We start from the raw sequence: 11847 nt of genomic DNA, 5'->3' as shown, positions 1-11847 counted from the left end.
AAACTCAAAAATAGATGGAAATACCCAAAAACCACTAAAAACTGAAAAAATACCCAAAAACCGAAAAAACCCCAAAAAACACTAAAAACAGATGAAAATACCCCAAAACCACTAAAAACTGCAAAAACACCCAAAACACGGAAAAAACACTAAAACCCCCCAAAAAACATTAAAAACAGATGAAAATACCCCAAAACCACTAAAGACTGAAAAAATACCCAATAACCACTAAAAACCGGAGGAGGAGGCTGCTTTTCGCTCCCTTCGTGACGCCTTGGCGAGTGCTCCGCCCTTGTGTTACCCTGAGTTCACCGAGCCGTTTTTGCTTGACACGGACGCCAGTAACAGGCATTGGCAGCGTACTCTCACAGGTGATCGGGGTTGTCGAACGCGTTGTCACCTACGGTAGCAGGGTTTTGTCACTGGCAGAACAGAGGTACTGCATGACCCGTCGCGAGTTAATGGCTATTGTGGTTTTTATCCAACAGTTTTGACCGTATCTCTACGGCCGACACTTCACTGTCCGTACGGACCACGCGGCACTTCAATACGCGCTTCGTGTTGACCAGCCATCGGGCCAGTTGTCCCGATGGTTGGAGGTCCTCCAGGACTACTTACCGTAAGGGTGTTCGCCATACCAACGCGGATGCCCTGTCGCGGTTGTCACCAAGTACGGAATGTGCGTGTCTTTTGGGATCGAGACATTGCAAACCCCAGACTGTCGTCCCTCCGTCAGCTCTGGCTGCCGTGGCCGATGCACCGCGACCCGAGATTCCCTTCTCTCCGACGGCTGGGTATTCTTTGCTCAAATTGTCCCTCGTTGAGTGGGGCCGCCTCCAAATGGTCGATGCGTCCCTGTTCGCGCTGCGTCGCAAGGCAAATGGTTCCGATAAGGGTGCAATTGGCGTCGACTCATGGGTAGTGAAACAGGGTCTCCTTATGAATTGGGACGGTACGTCCCTACGCCACAGGGCTTGTTGTGCCATCTGCTGTGCGGGGTAGGGTTGTTCTGGCCGCTCATGAACGACTGTTACATTTGGGATTTTACAAAACCCTTGCTCTGCTCCAGCGTGATTACTATTGGCCGGGTATGGCAAGGGATGTGTCCACCATTCTCAAAGGGTGTGTGCAGTGCGCCCAACAGAAACCGCCTCCCATTGCGGCTAACCCACCATTGCAATCTATTCAGGTCTCGCGCATCAATGAACTTGTTGCGCTTGATATTTTGAGGCCCTTCCCGGTGACACCTAGGGGTAACAAGTACCTGCTGGTTGGCGTGGAATATGTCACTCGATGGCCCATGGCCTGGCCACTTGCCAATCAGTCGGCAGCGGCCGTCGCCGAGGCCTTTGTCCAGGGCTATGTCTTGGACAAGGGTGCACCGGAGCGGTTGCTGACCGACCAGGGGAAAAAAATTTTGGGCGTTTTATTACGGGAGGTGTGCGACCTTTTGGGCACTAAAAAGGTGCATACCTTCCCGTACCACCCACAGACTGATGGGATGGTGGAGCGGCTCCACAGGACGATTACGTCCATGTTGTGCCATCAGGTGTGCGAAGCTCAAGTGGATTGGGACTTACAGATTCAAGGTGTCCTCGCCGCCTACAGGATGGCTCCCCACGCGGCGACAGGGTTTTCTGGATGCCCAGTTGGGGATTTCTGAACCCCGTGCTAAGTCAAAATTGGCTGATCACATCAAATTTAACATTTCTAAATTGGCCGAGGCACGGGAAGCAGCGACGCTGAACTCGAGATCTCGCCAAATGGCAAACGAGCGGTTGCGTGCACAGCGGACACACACGCACGAGTGGAAACCGGGCAATAAGGCCTAGTTGCACTGCCCGCAGGCACCATTGGCAATGTCCCCGAAACTACTGAGGCCATGGCGAGGACCGGTCGAGGTTGTGCAGGTTGCGCACCCCCAATGTGTTCGGATTAATTGGGGGAAGCGTTGTTGGTATGTTCACCCCTCCCGACTGAAACCTTTCACGGCACCACATACCTTCCCTTCATGTCCAAATGGCCGAGCATGTGATGTGTCCGTTGACTCGGGGAATGGGATGCCGCCTGATCCTCACATGCCTCTGACTGACCCGCTCCCAGGTGCCTCGGAATTTACGGCCTCCGAACGCCAGCAGCGGGATCCCCGGAGCACGTGTGGAACCGGGGAACCCGGTCCGAGCCTGCCAGGGCTACCTGGGCCGCCTGTCCGACAAGCATGCCCTGTCCCGTATGACGGACTGGCCAAGCGGACTCGCGCTAAATTGCGCCACTTCTCATGACGTGCGGCCGGATCCACCAGGTTGCCCGTGTCAGAGCAGCCCCTTTGACTGTCCGGATGTCCCGCTTCTCCTGGACGTGTGGGGTCGCGGGCACGGGTCATGGGACGGTGTAATGTCGTTTTTAATTTTTTTTTCGACATTGTACATATGTTCATGGTGTTAAGTGTTGGAGGGTTGGGTTATCTATTGGGGCGTTCGGTTGTTGTTGTTAATGGTTGTGTTATTGTTGTTACGGGGCACACACACGGTTCTGCTTTTTGATGTATTCTTTATTGAATAGGGGGGTTTTGCAGCCGGGTCGGCTGCGAGCTATGTGGGGGGGGGGGGGGTGATGTAGAGGTGTTACGTACCAGGGTGTAGCAAGCCATTACGTTGCGGTGTCTACATCACGGTCCGTGCGTGGGCTGTCTACATCAATGTCCGCATACAGCCCCACCCCTCGGGGGGCAGTTGGGTATATAGCGCGGTGAGCGAGAGAGCTCGAGGGAGTCGTGGGAGCAGAAGAGCCAGTGAAGACTGAAGACCAGCTAGCTAGCCCTGGGACTACCCTGACTCGATGCTCTTGTAAGAGCCGAGCAGGGAAAGCCAGGGGCGACCTCAGAGCAGCGAGGTCTGTGTCCTTGTGAGGGCCAGGCTCGTGTGGCTGAGGGTCGGACCTGAGCCGAAGCTGGGCCAGGTGAGTTAGCCTCTATAGGATGGTCTGGGTTAGAGGAGTGTAGGAGCTAACGGGAAAACGTTAGCCGAGGGACACTGCCTTGGATAGACCGGGTGAAGGGGCCGTTACCCCTTCCAGTGTTAGGGTGCGCTACGTACTATATAGTACCCATTTGTTAATAAATACGTGTTGCCTCCGTCAAACGTCTCCTGCGCTACTTACGCCATTACAAATCTATGCACCTTCCTGCCATAGTAAATTCCTTGTCTGTGCGAACTTTTATGGCGAATAAAACCCTTTCTGATTCTGAAAAAAACCCAAAATCACTAAAAACCGAAAAGATACCCAAAAACCACTAAAACCAAAAAACCCCCAAAAAGACCAAAAACAGACGAAAATACCCCAAAACCACTAAAAACTGAAAAAATACCCCAAAAACCACAAAAAATATACTAAAAACAGACGAAAATATCCCAAACCACTAAAAATAACAAAAATACCCAAACACCACTAAAAACCGAAAATAATTTCCCCAAAAAACTAAAAACACACGGCAATATGCCAAAACCACTAAAAACCAAAAAGACCCAAAAAACACTAAAAACCGAAAAAAAACCCCACCAAAAACAGACGAAAATACCCCAAGACCACTAAAAACAGACGAAAATACCCCCAAACCACTAAAAACTGAAAAAAATACCCAAAAACCTAAAAAAACACTAAAAAACAGATGAAAACACTCCAAAACCACTAAGAACTGGAAAATGTCCAAAAGCCACAAAAAACCGAAAGAAATCCCCAAAAATAACTAAAAACAGACGAAAATACCCCAAACCCACTAAAAACTGAAAAAATACCCAAAACATGAAAAAAACACTAAAACCCCCAAAAACCCTAAAAAACATTAAAAACAGATGAAAATACCCCAAAACCACTAAAAACTGAAAAAATACCCAAAAAACACTAAAAACCAAAAAAATCCCAAAAAACACTAAAAACAGATGAAAATGACCCCAAACCCACTAAAAACTGAAAAAATACCCAAAAACCGAAAAAACCCCCAAAAAACACTAAAAACAGACGAAAATACCCCAAAACCACTAAAAACTGAAAAATACCCAAAAACCGAAAAAACCCCAAAAAACACTAAAAACAGATGAAAATACCCCAAAACCACTAAAACTGAAAAAATGTCCAAAAGCCACTAAAAACCGAAAAATAATCCCCCAAAAAACTAAACACAGACGGAAATACGCCAAGACCACTAAAAAATTGAAAACATACCCAAAAACCACAAAAAATCTAAAAAAACAAAAAAACACTAAAACCCGAAAAAGAAACAAAACAAAAAACATTAAAAACAGACGAAAATACCCCAAAACCACAAAAAACTGAAAAAATACCCAAAAAACACTAAAAACTACAAAAACACCCCAAAAAACACTAAAAACCGAAAAAATCCCATAAAACACTAAAAACAGACGAAAATGACCCCAAAACCACTAAAAACCGAAAAAATACCCTAAAATCACTAATGCCACCCAGCTCAAAATAATTCTCTCATCAAAACACTATACCACAGAGCTCATTGCATCTCTGACCAACACCACCTGGCCAGTGAATTAAAACATGTACATTTGGCCCTCAAGATAAACGGATACTCTGACAGCACTATCCGCCAAGCTGTTTCTCCCACCATACAGAAACAACCACCTGAAACTCTGATCAAAACTATCACGTTGCCATACATAGCAGGCGTGACCAAAAAGATCTCCAAAATTCTAAACAAACATAAGATCCAAGTCCGATTCAGTACAGTACATAAAATCCGTGATCTGATCCCATCCGTAAAGGATGTCATTCCTGACTTACAGTACCCCGGTGTTTACAAATTGAGTTGTACCTGTGGTGACTGCTATATCAGGGAGACGAAACGACATATTTCGGACTGAATCCGCGAGCACAAATCAGATTTGAAACATGGCTGAACAAATTCTTCAGGCGTTGCTGATCATTGTTACAATGCTGTGAGTGATCATGAAATCGTTTTCTCCGATACGAAGGTAGTCTGAAAGCCGTCTGGATACCACCAAACATTTGTCCATGAAGCCATACAGATATACAAACACAGACATAACTTCAACCGAGAAGATGGATTCAAATTGAGCAATCATTGGAAAGATGTGATAAACCATGTTAAACCTCAACCGCCACTCTCCCCCGCTCTGCGTCCCCCCTCCACCATCCGTGACGCCGTCTTTTAGTACCACCTTCACCTTCCTGGCTCCACCCACACCCCCCATCCTGCACCTCGTCCTCCCTCCACCGTCCATTTCGCCACCCTTTATTACCACCTTTACCTTCCTGGCTCCACCCACACCCCAACCCACCCCCCATCCTGCACCCGTCCCCCTTGGCTCCTCCCCCCTCCTCTTACCCTATATCAGGGGTCCTCAAACTACGGCCCACGGGCCACATGCGGCCCGCCGAGGACATTTATCCGGCCCGCCGGGTGTTTTTTCCGCCGCTGCCTGTCTGTTACTTTTTTTCTACATGAGAAGGACGGTCATTGGTGGAAGAGGGGGAGGGGGCGGAGTTCCCCCCAATCAGACTGCATTGATGGGCAGTGCAGTCTGTATGTCTCTGTGTGGGCAAAGTTATTGCTGGTATATTGTTTTTGTAGCGCTGTATATATATATATATATTGGTATTTTACTAATAGCAATTTTGACTCCCTAGGAAACAATGATGTCAAGAAAGAGAAAAATTGACTCGGAGTATAAGATATTCAAAGAACAGTGGACTTATGATTACTTTTTCATGCAGTACAAGGAAAGAGCTGTGTGTGTGATATGCCAGAATATAGTGTCTGTGTTCAAAGAATACAATTTACGTCGACACTATGAAACTCAACATAAAGATAAATATCATTGTTTGGTCGGAGATGTGAGAAAAGATAAAATATTAAAACTGAAAAATACATTAACAACTCAGCAAAATACTTTTGTGAAGCAGAAGCAGCTAAATATTTCATCACTACGAGCAAGATTTCAAGTTGCCAAGCTAATAGCATGCACTGGCAGACCATTCGTGGAGGGAGAATTTGTTAAAGAATACCTTCTTTCTGTTGCCAAAGAGATGTGTCCAGAGAAGGCCGATTTATTTAGTACAGTGAGTCTTTCAGGACCTACAATTACACGGAGGATTGAAGAGATGGGAGACAATTTGCATCAGCATTTGCAAAACTCCACAAAAAAACTTTCCTATTTTTCCTTGGCACTCGACGAAAGCAATGATGTTTGTGATTCTGCACAACTTCTAATTTTTATTCGTGGAACGAATGACTATTTCAAAGTCACAGAAGAGCTTGCTGCACTGCAAAGCATCAAAGGAACAACTACAGGAGAGGATATCTTTCGATTTAAAGCTTTCGTGACTGCAGGGATTCATCTTCTTGGTTCTTTCGGTAAAGTCACATAGAAGGGAAGTAATAAATTAATAAAAGTAAAACATAATAAAATAATTCTCACGTTTCGGCCACAACGCAAGCAGCCGTCCTCAGGTGCAAACCAGGTCTGTTGGGGAGACAGCGTCTGAATGAAACAGCACACGAGCTTGGAGCATATATAAGCTTGGTTGGAAGCGGGGGAAAGAGCGCCTTGACAAAATAATTTGCATATCAAGAGGAATTTAGCATATTTATGGGAAATGCAGGAATGTGATTAGTACTACATATGCCCGTGCTGCATATGTAGTACTAATAACATTCCTGCATTTCCGTGCTGCATATGTAGTACTAATAACATTGCTGCATTTCCCATAAATATGCTTAATTCCTCTTGATATGCAAATTCTTTTGTCAAGGCGCTCTTTCCCCCGTTTCCAACCCAGCTTATATATGCTCCAAGCTCGTGTTCTGTTTCATTCAGACGCTGTCTCCCCGACAGACCTGGTTTTCACCTGAGGATGGCTGCTTGCGTTGTGGCCGCAACGTCGTGAGAATTATTTTATGTTTTATTTTTATTATTTCATTAATTCCCTTCTACGTGACTTTACCGAAAGAACCAAGAAGAGAGGATATCTATGAAAAGGTTTGCCAAACTATGAATGGTTTGGAGCTGAACTGGGCTAAACTAGCCAGTGTGACAACTGATGGTGCTCCTAGCATGGTGGGGTCTAAGAAAGGAGTAATTGCTCGCATTAACCAAGAGATGGACAAACATAACCATTCTCATCCAATAGCCATACACTGCCTCATCCACCAACAAGCGCTGTGTAGTAAATCACTGAAGTGGGACTCTGTTATGAAATTTGTGGTATCTTGTGTTAACTTCATTAGAGCTCATGCACTAAACCACAGACAATTTCAGGAATTTCTGTCTGAGCTAAATGTTGACTATGAAGATGTTCTGTATCACACAGAAGTCCGTTGGCTGAGTCGAGGGAGAGTTTTGAAACGTTTCTATGACTTACTTCCACAGATTACAGCTTTTCTGCTTTAAAAAACAAAGAAGTACCAGAGCTCAATGATCCAGAATGGAAATGGCACCTTGCCTTTCTGACAGATGTAACAGAGCTACTCAACAGTTTCAATGTGCAACTTCAAGGAAAGGGGAAGCTCATCTGTGATATGCAATCACATGTCAAAGCATTTGAAGTAAAATTAGGCCTCCTCATCAAACAAGTGAAGGAGGAAAACTTCTGCCATCTCCCCACAACTCAAAATCTGTTAGCGGAAAAACCATTGGTTGCATTCCCAAACAAAACATGTGTGGATTCACTGGAAAAATTGCAAAAGGAGTTCCAATTTGGATTTAAAGAGCTTCATCTCCATGAACAGGACATACAGCTTTTCCGTAACCCTTTTCTATTGACATTGAAAATGTGGATACAATTTACCAAATGGAACTGGCTGAACTGCAGAATTGTGACTCTCTGAAAGACGCATTCAAGTCAAGCAGCCTTCATAATTTATATGCATCTCTCCCCTCTGAGACATATCATCTCAGGAACCATGCACTCAAAATGGCAACCATCTTTGGCAGCACTTATGTCTGTGAACACTTTTTCCAGAATGAAACATTTGAAATCTCCAACCAGATCTAGACTAACAGATGCACACTTGCATCACTTGTTACGACTAGCAGTGACAAATATGGAACCGGACATTGACCATCTCATTAGCCAAAAGCAGGCCCATAGTTCCCATTGAAATACTGGCAAGTTTGTTGATTTAACTTTACTTGTTCTTCATTTTAAATATTGTATTTGTTCCCGTTTTGTTTCTTCACTTCAAAATAAGATATATGCAGTGTGCATAGGAATTTGTTCATAGTTATTTTTTAACTATAGTCCGGCCCTCCAACGGTCTGAGGGACAGTGAACTGGCTCCCTGTTTTAAAAGTTTGAGGACCCCTGCCCTATATATTAATGTCCCATCACAAATAACTCCCACTAGTTATTTTGCCGTGCCTTTTTACACCTGATGAATGGAGCTTGTGTTGCCTCCGAAACGTCGTGATTTATTATTTTAGTTCTATTATTTATTTTTACCTACGTGACTTTACCGAAAAAACCTAAGAGTATAAGATCCTGAACCCTTACACAGACTCACACGCAGAGAGGGAGGTAGACAGAGAGGAGTCGAGAGGCGGCGGATTGATCGTGCTGACAAAGGCGAGGGAGTCGCTCTCACCGCCGTTTCCCTCAGGGCTCCCACTCATCGCCTCCTCCTCCCTCTCCCCTCCGTGCGCCGCCATTGCGGTTGCGAGTTTCCCGCCTTTTTTTCCCCACGAACGCCGCGTCGCGTGACGTCAATCATTAACCGATGATGTCAAATACCCCGTGACGTCATTTGTAATTTGAAACAAGACGAGCGCGGAACGTGACATCATACAACGCCAAAAAGCAAATACTAACGGAGAGGATGTCTCAGCCATCCCGTAGCTGTCAATCCATCACCGTTAACTCCGTATTCGTCTGCAGGGATATTTAATGTTCAGGTCCATACGGCGTACAGTCGTTTCCTTGCGGGCAACAACAACAAAAACAATCATGTGGCCAAATAAAAAAAAGTCGCGGGATAACTTTTTTGCGTTTTACTCTGGAGAGGAGCGATCCCCGTATGTGCATCCACAAATCAAGCAAGCAGCATCAGCATGCAAGATCACAGACAGCAGCATAATAAATAGCATAATTGACACCAATGATACAAATTAATACGTAAAACTGTTTTTGTTTATTAACATAATTTTTGTCGATTTGTTTGTGTTTCGCCCTTGTGATGGGACACTGTAGGATGAGCTTTGAGATATAGAAGGGGCACAGGGTGACCAATACGGTCTAAATTGGTCTGTAGTAAGTTAGGGCACTAATAAGAGGTTGACAGATATGCCATTACTCATTGGTTTTTTCGGTAAAGTCACGTATGTAGAAATTTAAAAAAAGTTTAACAGAATTTTTTTTAAAATAAATCACGACGTTTCGAACGCGACACAAGCGATCATCATCAGGTGGAAATAGGGTAAAACACAGAGCGAGAGAACACACACATCCCATTTCCACCTTATGATGATCGCTTGTGCTGCGTTCGAAACGTCGTGATTTATTTTAATTTTAGTTAGTTAAATTTGATTTTATTTCTACATACGTGACTTTACCGAAAAACACAATGAGTGTAGTAATTTCTGCAGTCACGAAAGCTTAAATTCTATATTAGATATGCCATTCTCACACACTCGCATCGCATAAACAACACGCGCACACCTTCCACACTCGACATCACACTCCCCACACACATCAATCACCCAACACGGAGGGTGATGGATGGCATAGACACAGTCCCATTGAGTGAGCTCCTCCTGCAGGCGATGCTGGTTGGCGAAGTCATGGTAGCCCGCAAGCCAAGCCACTGCACGTCCTAGCAGCTTTTGTTTGGCAGGATCGAGGGGACTAAATGGGTGCGGCACGGGCTTGACAAGATGACCGATGTGGGACAGAAGCAAATGAAGATGATTCGATTTGCCGATCATTGGTACCAGCGTTGTCAAGATAGGCCTCTGTGGAAGAGGCGCATGAGAGCTCCTACTGGGCAGTGCCGGACTGGTTGTGGTTTGAGATTACTGGGCCATTGGAAGGAATTGCTCTGCAGTACAGGTGGACGACCCAGGATGCCTCACACAAGCCAGGATACCTCACACAAGCAGGGTATCTCACACAATCTTGATTCCCCCCCCCCCTTCTCCCCCCCTACTGCCGAGGTCTATATAACCTCGTGCCACGGCAGATCTCTCGCCTACTTCGGCAGTTTTTTCTTGCTGTGGTTGTCCCACCTGATGACGATTGCTTGTGTTGCGATCGAAACGTCGTGATCTATTATTTTTCTACCTACGTGACTTTACCGAAAGAACCAAAGAGTATATCTCACACAAGCTTAGATACATTTCATGCAGGCCACACTAGCAACATAGGCAATGTCTCAATGGGTTTAATTCATCTTATTATTAAATATAATTTCTGTACAACAATAATAAGACGAATCAGATTGACTCCTAACGGGTGGCCTTGGGACTTGCCGTGTGTTTAGCTTCGTCCGTGTCTACACCAACAGGCCACCTCCATCTCTCCAGCCCGGGTCAGCTGCCCCTTCCATGTCCTGGAAACCGTGGCCAGGTCATCCTCTGAGGACTGCCAGGCTGAAAACTAGCATGGAAGGGCCCGGGATGGAGCCGTTTATGCTACTGCGCTAGCTCCGTGTGTGTGTGGTGTGTGTGTGTCGAGTGTGTGTGTGTTAGAGTGTAAAACTACGTGGCCGGGAGTCAGAGCCATTCCCTGCACACCTTGGGGTGCCAGAGGGATGTTCTCTGGCTCCAACATTATTTAACATATATTTCGACCACGTAGTTCGTGAAGCCTTCAGTAGCTGTACTGGAGGAATTTCCATCTGGTACATATATAATGGAAGGCTGATCGATGCCCAGGTGCGGTCAAGGGATGGCTCCCTATTGGTCAACCACGTTATGTATGCCGACGACCTGCTAATTGCAGCTTACTCAGAGGAGGAGTTGGAGGCGCTGCTGCTGAAACTGGAGTGTGCCACTAAGAGGTGGTGCCTTACCATCAACCCCACCAAAACGAAGCACCTGCCTGGGTATTTTGTACCATCGGGCACTCCACCCCCACAACTCCCAATCGGTGATGGGGCAGTTGTGGAGAGAGTGGAGAATGTCCCATACCTGGGCAGTGTGCTCATGACCGGCTGTTGGTGAGTAGCAAGTATAAGGCCTGAAATGACATGAAGGGGTGGTGTGGCCAGAACCACGCCCGACCGCCTTTGTGTTCCTAGTGGTGACGTGTACACACCACACCAGGTACTAATTTAAGGCAAAGTCGATCTAGGTAAGGCCCAGGACTGGTTCGAATATTGCCAGAGTGGTGCTAGTGTAGCCAGGACCACGCCCGGCCGCCTTTGTGTCTCCCCAGTGACGATGTTGAGACAGTCGGTGAGTAAGTAGGCGAGTCGATTAGTGGGTCAGTGGAGGAGGCTCTTGAAGGGCGATACTGGGCAGTGCAAGACTAGGTGTACTGTGAGGCTACTGGCAAGTTGGAGGCAGTCGCCCTTCAACAACGGAGGGCAGATGAGCGACGCTCACAGTGCCGAGCGGATAAAATGCAGCAAGTTCGCACAATATGGGGTACAGCTGGTGCATCTGCTAATCATCACAACTCATGACACCTGCGTATTGTTCCCTCCTCCTGCACCTAGCCTGGCACAGCAGTCAATCCATAGCACCTAGGTCTGTCCCGTGACCTCATCATGCACCTTGCTTGGCACAGCAGTCAACCCATGGTACCTGTTGTCTGTCGGACTTATATAATGAACGTATTATTTACTTACATGTAGTGCACTCC

At 46.2% G+C, this 11847-nt stretch overlaps 1 protein-coding gene across 1 annotated transcript in view; it reads right to left on the bottom strand.

Annotated features, from left to right (window-relative positions):
* LOC133361317 (zinc finger protein 91-like) overlaps positions 1 to 11847 on the bottom strand; it is a gene marked incomplete at its 3' end in the record, with an annotated part of 1159662 nt that overhangs the window by 58145 nt on the left and 1089670 nt on the right. The window lies entirely within an intron of this gene.

This window comes from Lethenteron reissneri, chromosome 72 (genome assembly GCF_015708825.2).
Source record: "Lethenteron reissneri isolate LAM-NWPU_2019-01 chromosome 72, ASM1570882v1, whole genome shotgun sequence".
Classification (NCBI taxonomy): domain Eukaryota; kingdom Metazoa; phylum Chordata; class Hyperoartia; order Petromyzontiformes; family Petromyzontidae; genus Lethenteron; species Lethenteron reissneri.
This window is presented reverse-complemented; position numbering and strand designations above follow the sequence as displayed.